The sequence below is a fragment of the Spermophilus citellus genome (genome assembly GCF_964194105.1).
Source record: "Spermophilus citellus genome assembly, chromosome: 2".
In the NCBI taxonomy this organism is placed as follows: Eukaryota; Metazoa; Chordata; class Mammalia; order Rodentia; family Sciuridae; genus Spermophilus; species Spermophilus citellus.
The window spans coordinates 191,904,223-191,920,514 of record NC_138183.1 but is presented as its reverse complement, the minus strand read 5'-3'; the positions used below and the strand labels follow the sequence as shown (position 1 = coordinate 191,920,514).

Here is a 16,292-nt window from a genome sequence, read left to right as displayed (position 1 = left end):
TAATTTAGAAACTGAAGAGACTAGGCAAAATGACCAGTATGAGAATGAAAAAAAGAACAACACTAGAGAAAATAGACAGGTATTTAAAATTAAATGGCTAAATTTCTAGAAAAACACCAAATTTCTAGATTTATGCTGGTGTGTGAATAACTGGAATTTAGAAAACACCACACTAGGCTAAAGGGAAAGGGGATATAGAATAACCTAAGACCTTATTCTCATCACTGGCTGCACATTAAAGTCATCTGGGAAGCTTCTAAACATGATCTGATCCCCAGATTCCTGGCCTTTCCCCAGAAATTGTGATCCAATATAGGGATTTTAGGTATTTTTTAAAAACTTCTGAAGTGATTCTACTGTGCAGTTAGGGTTAAGAATTACATTTTAGATTGAAAGAATGCTTTGTTCATGGCATAAAGAAATGAAATATTTAAGCATACTTAGGAAAGTGCTAGTTAGAAGGAAAGTGGAGGGGTGGAAAGAGGAATGGTAGACACGCATGGAGGAAATGAGTACTATCGTCCACCATTGGTATCTGTGGATTCTGCATCCAGGAATTCCACCAAAATTAGGCTAGAAATTAGCCACGGAGAAATATGTCTGTACTAAATAATACCATATAGCAACTATTTATATAGCAGTAACATTGCATTAGGTATTATAAATAATTTGGAGATTATTTAAAGTATATAGAAGGTTGTGCATATGTTATATGCAAATACAATGCCATTTTATAAAGAGACTTGAAAATCTCAGATTTTGGTATCCACAAAAGGGGGTGGGAGCCAGTCTTCTGAGAGATTAAGGAATAAATCCATATCTGGTCTACCAAGGCTCTCAGCTAAGAAGCACATGTATAGTTTAAATCAGTGCCTTTTTCAGTGTTTGATTGATTTTGAGCCCAGTGTTCTTTTCAGTTTCAAATACAAATAAAACTGAGGACCTGAATTTCTTGTCTTTCATTTTTTAAAAGTGGAGACAAGATTCACATAACGTAAAATTAAAGATTTTAAAGTATATAATTTAGTGGCATTTAGTACTTTCACAGTATTGTGCAACCTCTGTCTGATTCTAAAACAATTTTATCACTCCAAAGGAAAACCCTGTATCCATTAAGCAGTTACTCCCTAATCCCTAGCCTTCCATCAGCCCCTGGCAACCACCATTCTGCTTTCTGTCTCTCTGTATTTTCCTATTCTAGATATTTTGTATACATGGAATCATACATTATGTGACCTTTTTGTTTCTGGCTTCTTTCAGTTAGTATATAATGTTTTCAAGATGCATCCATGTTGTAGCCTAATCAGTACTTCATTCATTTTTATAGTCAAATAATCTTCCATTCAATGTGTATACATTTGTTTATTCATTCATCTCTTGATGGACATTTGGGTTATTTCCACCTTTTGACTATTGTGAATACTATAGCTGTTGCTATGAATGTTTACATACAGTTGTTTGAGTACCTATTTTCAATTCTTTTGAGTATATGCCTACTAATGAAATTGCTGAGTCATATAGCAATTCTGTATTTAACTTTTTGAGGAATCATTAAACTGTTTTCCTAGCAGTTGCACCATTTTGTATTTCCAGATGTGATGTGGTATCTTTTGTTCTGTTTTTATTTATATTATTGAATAATGATGTTTGTAGCTTTTCACATGCTTACTGGATGTTCAGATATCTTCTTTGGAGGAATCTCTGTTCAAATCTTCTGTCCATTTTTTAATTGGTTTGTCTCTTTTTTGCTGATGAGTGGTTAGGCATCTTTATGTATTCTTAATATTAGGCCCTTATCAGATGTATGATTTGCAAATATTTTCTCCCATTCTCTTGGGTTTTGTTACAGTTTAAGGCCTAAAATGAAGGTATTACATACTGCCTTGATGTCTGGTGAAACTCGACTTCTGAAAGGCCTTGCATTTCAGTTCCCCTGCTAGCTAGGAAATCACTGAAATACACCAATCACATCCTCCTGCTGGAAGCAGGGGTAATCTCTACTTTTGATACTATAAAGCTTGTCTGTCTAGCAATGAAAAAGAATAAAATCATGATATTTGCAGGTAAATGGATGGAACTGGAGAATATAATGCTAAGTGAAGTTAGCCAATCCCAAAAAACCAAATGCTAAATGTTTTCTCTGATATAAGGAGGCTGATTCATAGTGGGGTTGGGAGGGGGTGCATGGGAAGATTAGAGGAACTCTAGATAAGGCATAGGGGTAAGGGGAACGGAGAGGGCACGGGGGTAGAAATGAGGGTGGAATGAGACGGACATCATTACCCTAAGAACATGTATGAAGACACAAATGGTGTGAATATACTTTGTATACAATCAGAGATATGAAAAATTGTGCTTTATATGTATAATATGAATTGTAATGCATTCTGCTGTCATATATATAACAAATTAAAATTTTAAAAGCTGGTCTTAGACAGACCCTATGTCTTAGTCTGATCACACTGCTCTATCAAAATACTATACACTGTATAATTTATAAACAGAATTTATTTCTCCTGGCTGTAGAAGTTGGGAAGTCCCAAGATCAAGGTGGCAACAGGTTCATGTGAGAGCTGCTTTCTCTGCTTCTAAGACCATGTCCTCTTGCTGAATCCTTCAGAGGGGAGGAATATCTTGTCCTCATATAAGAGAGACAGAAGAGATGTAAAGGGACCAAACTCTCTCCATCAAGCTGTTTTATAATGTCTAAGCCCTTATGACCAAATCACCTCCCAAAAGGCCCCACCTTCCAACACTGTTGTCTTAGAGATTAAGTTTCTGACATACTCATACCATTGTACCCTGTTGTTCACTCTTCTCAATTAGAGTCCCATGTATGGTATATGGTGTTCTGTTCCCCAGGCTGGGAGTACATGTCACTCATATTCTGTGACCAATCTTTATTGTCCAGAGTGAAGTGTTAAGTGTTTAACCAATCCCATAACTCTGGATTATGAATCTCTCTTTCATTAATGGGTTGAAGAGGAAGCAATTAAAATAGATCTTTTATATTCTTTTCTTTGATTCAGAAAAGTTTTTAATTTTGATGAGGTCCAGTTTGTCTTTGTTGTTGCTCCTAGTGCTTTTGGTGTAATATCTAAAATCTCCAGCCAAACCTAATGTCATAAAGATCTATCCTTGTTTTCTTATAATAAATAGTTTTAGTTTTTATATTTAGGCCTTTGTTCCATTTTTGAGGTAATTTTTATATTGTTTTTCCCTTGAATGGCCTTGGCACCTTTGTTGAAAATCAATTGGCCATGGATTATTTGTGGTTTTTTATTTCTGTTCCATTGGTCCATATGTCATAGTCTTATGCCAATATCATAATAAGCTTTGAAATTGGGAAATATAAGTACTCAAACTTTGTTCTTCTTTTTAATATTGTTTTGGCTATTCAGAGGTCTTTGGATTCTATATGTGTTTAAGAATTAACTTTTCCATTCCTGCAAAAATGGCCTTTGGAATTTTGATAAGCATTATATTGAATCCACAGATTACTTTGAGGAGTATTGCCATCTTATTTTTTAACTATTTTTCTATTTTTTGTTTTTATTAGTGCATTAAGTTTGTACATAATAGTGGGGTTTATTTTGACATAATCACAAATGCATATAGCATAGTTAGCTCATTCTCAATTCCCTGTATTTTCCTTTTCCTTCTTTCTTTCTTCCCCCTGGTCCCTTTCCTCTATTCTACTAGTTTTGCTTCTATTATTGTTTTTTAAAATTGCTACAGTATACATCTGCATTAAAGTAGAATTCGTTGGGATGTATCCATCTATTTCACATAGCATAAGTTGGTTACTTTGATTCTGCAGTTGCTCCCCTTACACACTCCTCCTCCTTTCCCTTTGATCCCCCCTTTACTCCTCTGTTCTCCTTATTTTCATTATATCCCTCTCCCCCTCCTTTTTCTTTTTTTTAAATTTCTTATTTCTCTCTAGCTTCTGCAAATGAGAGAAAACATTGAGCTCTTGACTTTCTGAGTTTGGATTATTTCACTTAGCATGATTGATGTTTTCAACTTCTGTCCATTTATCAGCAAATGATATAATTTGTTCTTATTTATGACTGAAACTCTTGTGTATATATTCACATTTTTTTTAACCCATTCATCTATTGATGGGCACCTAGACTGGTTCCATTGCTTGACTGTTGTTAATTACGCTGCTATAAACATTGTTATGTGTGTTATCACTAGAGTATGCTGATTTTAGTTCTTTTGGATAAATACCAAGGACTAGGATAGTAGGGTCATATGGTGATTCCATTCCTAGCCTTTTGAGGAATCCCTGTAGTGCTTTCAATTGATTGTACTAATTTGCAATCCCAGCAACAATGTATAGGTGTACCTTTTTTCCGCCTCTTTGCCAGTAACTTGTATTCTTGCTGATTTCCATTCTAACTGAAGTGAGAGGAAATCTCAGTGTAGTTTTAATTTGCATTTCCCTGATTGCTAAGTATGTCAAACATTTTTTCATATATTTGTCAGCCATTTGTATTTCTTTTGAGAAGTGTCTCTTTAGATGATTTTTCATGCTTATTGATTGTTTTGTTGTGGAGTGGGTGCATGTGTGTGTGCGTGTACGTTTTTTGAGTTCCTTGTATATTCTGGATATTAATCCCTTGTCAGAATAGTAACTGACAAAGTTTTTCTCCCATTCTATAGGCTGTCTCATCATGTTCTTGTTTCCTTTGCTGTTTAGAAGCTTTTTAATTTGTTGCCATTTCACTTAATAATGATTCTGATTTTATTTCTTGAATTTTAGGAATCTTATTAAGGATGTTAGAGTGTTGGCCCTATGTTTTCTTCTCTTTTTTTCTTTTTCTTTTTCTTTTTCTTTTTTTATTTTATTTTTTTATTTTTTATACTAAGGATTGAACCCTGGGCTTTGTGCATGCCAGGCAAACATTTTACCACTGAGCTATATCCCCAACCCTTGACTCTATGTTTTTTTATAGCATTTGTAGTGTTTCTGGTCTAATTCCTATGTCTTTGATCCACTTTGAGTTAATATTTGTACAAATAAGAATAAAGATCTAGTTTCAATATTCTACATATGGCTGTTCAGTTTTCCCAGCACCTTGCTATAAAGGCTATCTGTATTCCAACATATGTTTTTGGCACCTTGTCAAGGATTGATGACTATATCTATGTGGATTTGTCTCTTTGTCTTCTTTTCCGTGAACTTCATGTCTGTTTTTAATGCCAGTTCCGTGTTGTTTTTGTTACTATAAATCTGTAGTATAATTTGAGATCAGGTATTGTGATGCTTTCAGCCTTGCTTTTCTTGCTCAGTATTGCTTTGGCTGCTCTGAGTCTTTTATTCTTCCATACGAGTTTTAAGACTTCTTTTTCTTTTTCTGTGAAGAGTGCCATTGATATTTTGATGGGGATTGCATGAAATCTTTTGGTAATATGTCCATTTGACAATATTAATTCTGTCTATCAAGAACATGGTAGGTCTTTCCATCTTCTAAGGTCTTTTTGAATTTCCTCAGTGTTCTATAATTTTTACTCCTTGATTGGACTTGTTCTCAAGGTGAGTTTTTAAATATTTATTTGTTTGTTTGTTTGTTTATTTATCTACCTTTGAGGCTGTTGTGAATGGATTTTTTTGCGGGGGAGGCCTGACTTCTTTCTTAGCAGATTCATTATTGGAATATAGGAAAGCTGTTGATTTTTGTGTTGATCTTATTTTTGTAGTCTGCCACTTTGAAGAATTTGTTAGTCAGCTCTAGAAGTCTTCTGGTAGAGCTTCTTAGGAATTCTAAGTATTGGATCATGTCATCGGAAAACAGATAATTTGACTACTTCTTTTCCTATTTTTATTCCTTTAATTTTTTTTCTCTTGCGTGATTGCTCTGGCTAGTGTTTCAAGAATTATATTGAATAGGAGTGGTAAAAGTGGACATCCTTGTTTTGTTCCTCAGTTTAGTGGAAATACTTTCAGTTTTTCCCTGTTCAATATGATGTTAGCTTTGGAATTGCCATATATAGCCTTTATGATATTGAGGTGAGTTCCTTCTAAACTTAGTTTCTCAGCCCCCACCCGGTCTATTGAGATAATCATGTGATTTTTGTTCTTAATTGTCTTTATGCAATGAAAATTATATTTATTGAATTTCATATGTTAAATCATCCTTTCATCCCTGGGATGAAACCAACTTAATCATGGTGTACAGTCTTCTTGATATGTTTTTAAATGTGAATTGCTAACATTTTATTAAGAATTTTTGTGTCTGTGTTTGTTATCATTTGTATGTGAGATGTACCCAAAAGCTTGTGAGATAATGCAAGAATGTTTAGAGAAGAAATGATTGGGTTATGAGAGCCTTAACTCAATCAGTGAATTAATCACCTGATGGGATTAATTGTATAGTGATTGAAGGCGGGTCGGATGTGGCTGGGTTGGAGGTGAGGTATTGGGGGCTTGGCTTTGGGGTATTTATTTGTATTTGGCAAGTAGCGATCTTTCTCTGTCTCTGCTGTCTGATCATCTTGTGAGCTGCTTCCCTCTGCCATACTCTTCTGCCAAGATATTCAGTCTTCCTCAAGCCTCAAGGAAGAGAACCAGCTGGATATGGACTGAGACCTCTGAAACTAATTGTGCTGGTTGGGTCTTTTAATCACAGAGGCAAAAAAGCTGATTAAAATAATGTTTATCATGGATATTGGTCCATAGTTTGCTTTCCTTGATGGGTCTTTATCTTATTTTGGAATCAGGTTGTTTCTGGCTCCATGAAATGAATTTGGGAGTGTTCTCCCTCCTGTCTTATGGCATAATTTGAGGAGAATTGGCATTTTCTTTAGAATTCTGGTAGAACTCAGCTGAGACTCCATCTGGTCATGGGCTTTTCTTTGTTGGGAGACTTTTCATTACTACTTCAATTTTGTTGCCTGATATTGGTCTGTTTAGGTTTTCTGTGTCCTCTTGGTTCAGTTTGAGTAGGTCTATAAATTTGTTAGTATTCTCCAGGTTTTCCAATTTATTGGTATATAAATCTTCAAAATCCTCTGGATTTCAGCAATGTCTGCAGTGATATCTCCTTTTTCATCTCTAATTTTGTTGATTCAGGGTTTCTCTCTCTGTTTTTGTTTCTTTTTTATGTTTTTTGGTGTTTTTTTTTTGTTGTTGTTGTTGTTGTTGTTGTTTCAGCTACAATTGTAATTGTTTCCTGTCTTCTATTGGTTTTGGAATTAATTTGTTCTTGCTTTTCTAGGGCCTCGAGATATAACATTAGATTGCTTATTGGGAACCTTTTTTTTTTAATGTAGTACTGTAAACTTTCCTCTTAAAACTGCCTTCACAGTGTGCCAGATATTTTGATATGTCATATCTCTGTTCTCATTTGTTTCTAAGAATATTTTTATTTCTCACCTGATTTCTTTTATGACTCATTCCTCTTCAAAAATGTATTATTTAATTGCCGTGTGTTAAAATGGATTCTTGTTACTGATATCTAATTTCATTCCATTATGATCTGATAAGATGGGCAAGGAATTATCTCAATTTTTTTTTTGTATTTGCTAAGATTTGCTTTGTGTCCTTAAATATGGCCTGTTCTGGAGATAGTTTCAGATACAGCTGAGGAAAAAGTGAATTCAGTTATTGATGGATGAAATACTCTATAGATGTCTGTTAGGTCCATTTAATTAATACTATTTTTTATGTCTGAAGAGTCCTCACTTAGTTTATATTTAGATGACCTACTAGATATTGAAATCACCTAGTAATATTATAGTGGAATCTTTCTGATACTGTGTTGAGTAGTGTTTGTTTTATGCAAGTAGGCGCACCAACATTTGGGGCATAAATATTTTTAATTATTATATCTTTTATTGGATAGACCCCTTTATCAATATGAAATGACTTTTGTAGTTCTGTGTTTTTTTTTTTTTTAGTTGTAGATGGACACAGTACCTTTATTTTATTTATTCTTATGTGGTACTGAGGATCAAACCCAGTGCCTTACACATGCTAGCCAAGGACTCTAGACCTCCTAGTGTCTTCTTATTAATTAGGGTTTGAATTCTGCTCTGTCAGATATAATAGTAGCTACTTTTGCTTGTTTTCAGTCTCCATTTTCCATCCTTTCACCTTCAGCTTATGAATGTCTTTGCCTATGAGTTAAGCCCTTTGTAAGCAACATGTGGTTGTATCCTGTTTTTTTAATCCACTCTGTCAGTCTGTCTTTTAATTGGAGAGTTGAGAACATTCTAGAGAGATGATTATTAATATCTGCCATTGTGGTTTATTTGTGATGCTTTATTCAAATTTGACTCTTCTTAGCTACTCTTCTAGTGAGATTCATTCATTTGCTGACTATGAAGTTTGCTTTGTATTTCACCTGCATGAAATATTTCTGTAAAGTTTTTTCTGTAGGGGCTGGAGTTATGGCGCAGTGGTAGCGCGGTTGCTTAACATGTGTGACACACTGGATTCGATTCTCAGCACCACATACAAATAAATAAAAAATAAAGATCCATCAACAACTAAAAAATATATTTTTTAAAAAAAGTATTTTATGGGGCTGGGGGTGTAGTTCAAGTGGTAGCGCGCTCGCCTGGCATGCGTGTGGCCCGGGTTCGATCCTCAGCACCACGTACAAACAAAGATGTTGTGTCCGCCAATAACTAAAAAAGATAAATATTTAAAAAATTCTCTCTCTCTCTCTGCCTGCCCCTCCCTTCCTCCCTCCCTCCCTCCCTCCCTCTCTCTCTCTCTCTCTCTCTTTTTTAAAAAAAGTATTTTATGTAATGTTGGCTTAGTGGTCATGAATTCTTTTAGTTTATACTAAGGTTGGAAAGATTTTATTTCACTTTCAGTTTTGAAGAATAGCTCTGCTGCGAAAAGCAATCTTGTTTGGCAATTGTTATCTTTAAGAGCTTGGTATACATTATTCCAAGACCTCTGGGCTTAGTGATTTGTCTTGGTTTGCCTCTAAATGTGACCTGCCATTTTTCTCTTGTAGCTTTTAAAAATTCTATCCTTGTTCTGTATATTAGACATTTTAATTACAATGTATCTTGGAGAGGATCTTTTTTGATCTTGTCTGTTTGGGGTTCGGAATGCATCCTGTATTTGGATTTCCATTTCATTCTCAAAAGCTGGAAATTTTTCTGATATTTCACTGAAAAGGTTATGCATGCCTTTAGTTTGTATCTCATTGTCTTCCTCAATGACAGCACTCCTTAATTTTGATCTCTTAATTTTGTCTCAGATTTCCTGAGTATTCTGCCCTTGGTCTCTTATTGTCTCTACTTTAAGACTGAGTTTTCAAGATTATATGCCCTGTCTTCAGGCCTGAAAATCTGTCTTCTGCATGATCTAATCTATGAGTGATACTTTCCAAGGAATTATTAATTTGGTTTGATTTTTTTTCAGGATATCTATTTGGTTCTTTTTCAGAATATCTGTGTCTTTATTGATCTTTCACCTCCTATATTTTCTAAAGTTCATTCCTTAGATGTTCTTTAGTTCCTTGATCATTCCATCAACTTTTTAAATACTTTGGCGTTTTATCTACTTCATTGTTGGGGGGCTGTCGACATTTGGAGACATTTTCTTTCCTTGCTTTCTCAAGCTTCCTGTATTTTCTGTATTGAGATTTTCCAGTCTGTTGAAATGGATCTATCCCTCACTGTTATCTGGAGGACTCTTTAGTAGGCTGCTTTCACTTTATTATATATTTCAGCCAAGGGGAATGTCTCTGTGTCAAAGGGTGTAGTCATCTTGTTCTCATTGTTTTGATCAGTCTCTTTCAGCCCTTGAACAACGATCACCATCTCCAACCAGGAGTGCACATTTGAGCCCCAAGTCACTGTATTTAAATCTCTTCTTTGCTTAGACTGCATATCTGTTTGATGATGAGGTCTGAAGTTCTTCAGATCTTTATTGCTGTCATATTAATGAGAAATCTTCCTGTGATTCTTTTTTTTTTCTTTCTCCATTTATAAAAGGTCTTCTTTGATTCCTTTTAACAGTGTTTTGTAATTTTTAATGTGCAAGTTTTGTGTTGCCTTGGTTAAACTTATTGCCATATATTTTATCCTGTGAATGTTATTATAAGTGGAATAATTTTCCTAATTTCTTTCACAGATTATTTGGATTTTCTGTATATTGGATCATGTTTCTGTTGTCTGTGAATAGAGATAGTTTTATTTCTTCCTTTCCAATTTGGATGCTTTTTATTTTTCTTGCCTAATTGTTCTGGATAGAACTTAAACAGTACAGCATTGAATGGCAGTGGTGAAAGCCGTCATCCTTGTCTTGTTCCTCATTTTAGAGGGAAAGCATTTAGTCTTTTATAATTGAATATGATATTAGCTTTGACTTTTTCATAAATACTCCTAATCATATTCAGGAAATTCCTTTCTGTTCCTAGTTTTATGAATGTTTTTATCATGAAAGGATGTTATATTTTGTCAAATGCTCTTTTGTGTAAAAACTGAGATGATCTTGTGGTTTTAGTTCTTTCTTATTTTAATGTGGTATATTATATTGATTGTTTTTTTGTATGTGGAACCACCCGTCCATTCCTGAGAAAATCCCATGAGGTCATGGTCTGTAATCCTTTCTTTAATCCTCATGGTCTATATACTTTTAGTTTCAATTTGTTAGTGTTTGTTGACTTTTTTTGCTTCTATATTTATGAGATACTATAATATTATTTTCTTTACCTTTGATGTGTTTATCTGACTTTAGAATCAAGATAATACTGGCATGGCCTCATAAAATATGGAAGGAAGTATTTTCTTGTATTTTTTGAAGAGTCTCTAATTCTTCCTTAAATATTTGTGTGAATTCGCCAGTGGAGCTATCTAGTCCTAAACTTTTTTGGAGGTTCTTAAATCACTTATTTGTCTTTTTTTCCTTGTTAATACATGTCTTCAGATGTTTTTGTGTGTTCCTTAGTCAATTTAGACAATTTGTGTGTTTCTGGGAATATGTCCATTTTATCTAGATTATTTAATTTGTCGGCATACAGTTGTTCTTATATTTTCGTAACTGTCATTTTTATTTCTATACAATCTGTAATAATGTCCTTTTGTTTCTGATTTTTAGTTATTTGCATTTTTGTTTTTCTATTTAGTTGATCTTTTTCTTCTTAATTTTATTTTTTACACAAATGGAAGACAATTTTTCATTTCTCTGGTTGTACATGATGTAGAGTCACACCATTTGTGCAATCATATCTGTATATAGGGTAATAATCTCCCCCCACTCCACGAACTCCCTTCCCCACAAGCCTCTCCTCCACCCAATTCAAAGTACCTCGTTCCCCCCCCCCCTTTATTGTAAAACATTTTGCCTTTGGTTTTTTGGGACATGGCTCACTTCACTTAGCATGATATTCTCCAACTCCATCCATTTACCTGTAAATGCCATAATTTCATTCTTCTTTAAGGCTGAGTAATATTCCATTGTGTATATATATCACAGTTTCTTTATCCATTCATCTATTGAAGGGCATCTAGGTTGGTTCCAGAATTTAGTCCTTGGATCAAGGACTTAGATCAAAGATCCTGCACCTAATAGAAGAAAAAGCAGGCCCAAATTTTCATGTCAGTTTAGGACCTGACTTCTTTAACAAGACTCTTAAAGCACAGGAATAAAATCAAGAATCAATAAATTCGTGGATTCCAACTAAAAAGCATCTTTGTAGCAAAGGAAACAATCATAACGTGAAGAGAGAGCCAACAGAATGGGAGAAAATCTTTACCACACACTCATCAGATAATCTCTAAGATATACAAAGAACTCAAAAACCTAACACCAAAATAAATAAATACCAATCAATAAATGGGATAAGGAAATGAGCAGACACTTCACAGAAGACATACAATCAATCAACAAATATATGACAAAATGTTCAACATCTCTTGGCAATTAGAGAAATGCAAATCAAAGCTACTCTTTTAAGATTTCATCTCTCTCTAGTCAGAATGGCAATTATCAAGAGTTCAAGCAACAATAAGTGCTGGCAAGGATGTGAGGGGAAAGGTACACTGTTTCATTGCTGGTGGGACTGCAACATGGTACAACCACTTTGGAAAGCAGTGTAGAGATTCCTTAAAAAACTTGGAATGGAACCACCATTTGATTCAATTATCCCACTCCCCAGTCTATACCCAAAGGACTTAAAATCAGCATACCACAGTGATGTAGCCACCTCAATGTTTTTAGCAGCTCAATTCACAATCAGTTGATCTTTTTTAAAGAACTGATTTTTGTTTTCCTTGATTCGTTGTTTTGTTTATCTCTATTCATCTTTATTATTTTATTTCTTAATGCTAGCTTTTTGTTTTGATTTCTAATCTTTTTATAGTTTCTTAAAATACAAAGTTAGATAGCATGGTTGGTGTGCATACCTGTAATCCCAGTGGCTTGGGAGGCTGAGGCAAGGAGATCACAAGTTCAAAACCAGCCTCAGCCACTTAATAAGGCCCTAAGCAATTTATCTAGACCCTGTCTCAAAATAAAAATATAAAAAGGGCTGAGGATGTGGCTCAGTGGCTCAATCCCCAGTACCTATTTAAAAAAAAAAAAAAAAAAAAAAAGCAAAATTAGGGCATTCAGATATTCTTTCCTTCCTCTTTTTAAAGGGAGTCTATCATGTTGCCCAGGCTGGTCTTGAACCTATGGGTTCAAGTGATCCTCCCATTTCAGGGTTTCCCAAGTAACTGATAGTATTGTCACATGCGACCTTGCCCGGCTCCAACATCATTCTGTTTTAATTTCAATGTTTACACCTATACATTTCCATATCCCATATGTTTTTGAATGTTGTATTTTTGTTTTCATTCTTCTCATAAGTATTTTCTGATTTCCCTTGTGATTTCTTCATTGACTCAATGGCTGTTTAATTTTTACATATTTGTGAATTATCTGGTTCTGTTCCGAGTATTAATTTCTCATTTAATTCCATTGTGACAGAGAAGTTAGTTTTATCATTTTGGTATTTTTGAAATTTAGATTTGTTTTGTGACCTATCCTGTAGAATGTCCCACAAAGTTTTAAGAAGAATGTGTATTCTGCTGTTCATTAGATACAGAACAAGGGAGATCTATCCAAAAACAAGGGAGATCTTTCCATCTCCTAAGGTCTTCTTTAATTTCTTTCTTTAGCACAATTTTTATAGCAGCACAATTCACAAATCAGGGGCTGGGGATGTGGCTCAAGCGGTAGCGCGCTCGCCTGGCATGCGTGCGGCCCGGGTTCGATCCTCAGCACCACATACCAACAAAGATGTTGTGTCCACCGAGAACTAAAAAATAAATATTAAAAAAAAAATTCTCTCTCTCTCTCTCTCTCTCTCTCTCTCTCTCTCTCTCTCTCTCTCTCTCCTCTCTCACTCTCTCTTTAAAAAAAAAAAAAACAATTCACAAATCATAGCATTTGCAGGTAAATGGATGGAGTTAGAGAATATTATCAAAATAATGATACTACCAAAAGCACTATACAGATTTAAATCAAATCTCAATCACAATCCCAGAAATAGAAAAAGCATCATGAAATTCATCTGAAAAAATAAGAGTCCCAGAATAGCTAAAACAGTCCCTAACAGGAAGAGGAAATCAGGTGGCATCACTATACCAGACCTTAAACTGTGCTACAGCACTTACAGTGCTCTTATACTATAAAGCACTAGTAACAAAAACAGCATGGTATTGGCACTAAAATAGACTTGCAGACTAATGGTATAGAATAGAGGACACAGAGACAAACCCACATAAGTATAGTTATCTTACATTAGACAAAGTCACCAAAAACATACTTTGGAGAAAATATAACCTCTTCAACAAATGGTGCTTGGAAAACTGGAAATCAATATGCAACACAATGAAATTAAACCCCTATCTCTCATTATGCACAAAACTCAACTCAAAGTGGATCAAGGACCTAGGAATTAAACCAGAGACTCTGCATCTAATAGAAGAAAAAGTAGGCCCAAATCTCCATCATGTCAGATTAGGTCCCGACTTCCTTAATAAGATTCCTGCAGTGCAAGAATTAAAATCAAGAATCAATAAACTGGATGGATTGAAACTAAAAAGCTTCTTTTCAGCAAAAGAAAGAATCAGTGAAGTGAATAGAGAGCCTACAGAATGGGAGCAAATTTTTACCACACGCACATCAGATATATATATATAGAACTCAGAAATCTTCACACCAAAAAAACCCAAATATCCCACTCAATAAGTGGGCCAAGGACCTGAACAGACACTTCTCAGAAGATGATATAAAAATCAACAAATATATAAAAAAAAAAATGTTCAGGGACTGGGGTTGTGGCTTAGCAGTAAAGTGCTCACCTAGCACGTGCAAGGCCATGGGTTCAATCCTCAGCACCACATAAAAATAAATGAATAAAATAAAGGTATTATGTTAAAAAAATGTTCAAGTCAAAACTACTCTAAGGTTTCATCTCACTCCAGTCAGAATGGCATCTATTAAGAATACAAACAACACTAAATGTTGGTGAGGATGTGGACAAAAGGGCACACTCATACACTGCTGGTGGGACTGCAAATTGATGCAGCCAATATGGAAAGCAGTATGGAGAAACACCATTTGACCCAGCTATCCCGCTCCTTGGTCTATACCCAGAGGATTTAAAAATAGCATACTATAGGGACACAGCCACATGAATGTTTATAGCAGCACAATTCACAATAGCTAAACTGTGAAATCCACCTAGATGCCCTTCAGGATAAAGAAAATCTGGTATAAACACACAATGGAATATTATTCAGCATTAAAAGAGAATAAAATCATGGCATTTGCAGGTAAATGGATGGAGTTAGAGAATATAATGCTAAGTGAAGTTAGCCAATCCCAAAAAACAAATGCCAAACGTTTTCTCTGATATAAGGAGGCTAATTCATAATGGGGATGAGAGGGAGCATGGGAGGAATAGATGAAGTCTAGATAGGGCAAAGGGGAGAGAGAGGAAGGGAGGGGGCATGGGGGTAAGAAAGGAAGTGGAATGAGATGGACATTATTACTCTAAGTACATGTATGAAGACACAAATGGTGTGAATATACTTTGTATACAACCAGAGATATGAAAAGTTGTGCTGTATATATGTAATATAAGTTCAAATGCATTCTGCTGTCTTATATAACAAATTTTTAAAATTTTTAAAATTCAGTGGAAAAGTATTATGAAAGAAAAATATACAGTAGATTTGACCACAAAAAATAATAATAAAAATAAGGTCAGTTCTGTTCCTTCAGGAACCAATGGTCCCACACTGGAGTATAGGCTGCTGTGTTCAATACTGCTGCTTAGCTGAGAAGGAGATCAAGATCAGGGCAAATGAAAATGCTGCAGAGCTTTCCTCCAGATTTTGAGTTTGTTTTGTTTTGTTTTTCTTCTCAATTTAATGTTTAGTTGGCTGATGTAAATCTTTGACTGTTTTCCAGAATTTTGACATATTTAATTTTGACAATTTTTGCTTGATTTTTTTTTCCATTTCTCTAGAGGGACAGGTCCTTAGACCATTTTCACTGACATCATTTGGTTTGTTTAATGATGAAAAACATTACTTATAAGAAATGAAGGCACCCCCGGATGATTTTAAGCAAGAGAGACTACCATGACTAGATATGTACTTGTGAAAGAGCACCTTATAATAAAGTTTTGAGGAAAATGGTCTTCCCTTACCCCCTTATCTTCTCTAGGCTCAATATTATTAGAATTAAGTGTCTCTCTCTCCAGATTTTTATCAAATTTCACCATGGTCATCTGACTTAAAATATGAGTTATATAGGAAAATTGCTTTGGGAGCTTAAAGGAAGGATATCCCTTGAAATGATAATATTCTTTCTTCAGATCAGCCACATACTTTAGTTTGGAAAGAAACAGTTTAATATATGGGCACCTCCAAGGAATATGCCTCAGTGCAATTGGCAGCAGTGATTTGTTTATTGATTGATTTTTCTCAAGCAATCTGAGAAGGCTAGCTTGATTTAAGTTATTATGTTACACATTTTTACTTTGGTAGATAGGAAAACTTATAGGAGTTACATTTTTATAAATGAACTTTATGTTTAATCTCTGCCTTCCTCCTGAAAACATTATGTTACTGAAACACATATATTTTGTTGATTAAAATATACACATTTTCGCTATTTTAATATCATTACAAATGAGGGTTATGTTACCATAATGGCATATCATACTATTATAGCATTTATCTTTACTAAGTGTTACATAGGTAATGATGCATTTTAGAATGTTACTGCCTTAAATTATGTGAATTATTATATGTTGTAGCTG

At 34.6% G+C, this 16,292-nt stretch overlaps 1 protein-coding gene across 3 annotated transcripts in view; it reads left to right on the top strand.

The window, feature by feature from the left end:
* UVRAG (UV radiation resistance associated) overlaps positions 1 to 16,292 on the top strand; it is a 320,231-nt gene that overhangs the window by 195,068 nt on the left and 108,871 nt on the right. The window lies entirely within an intron of this gene.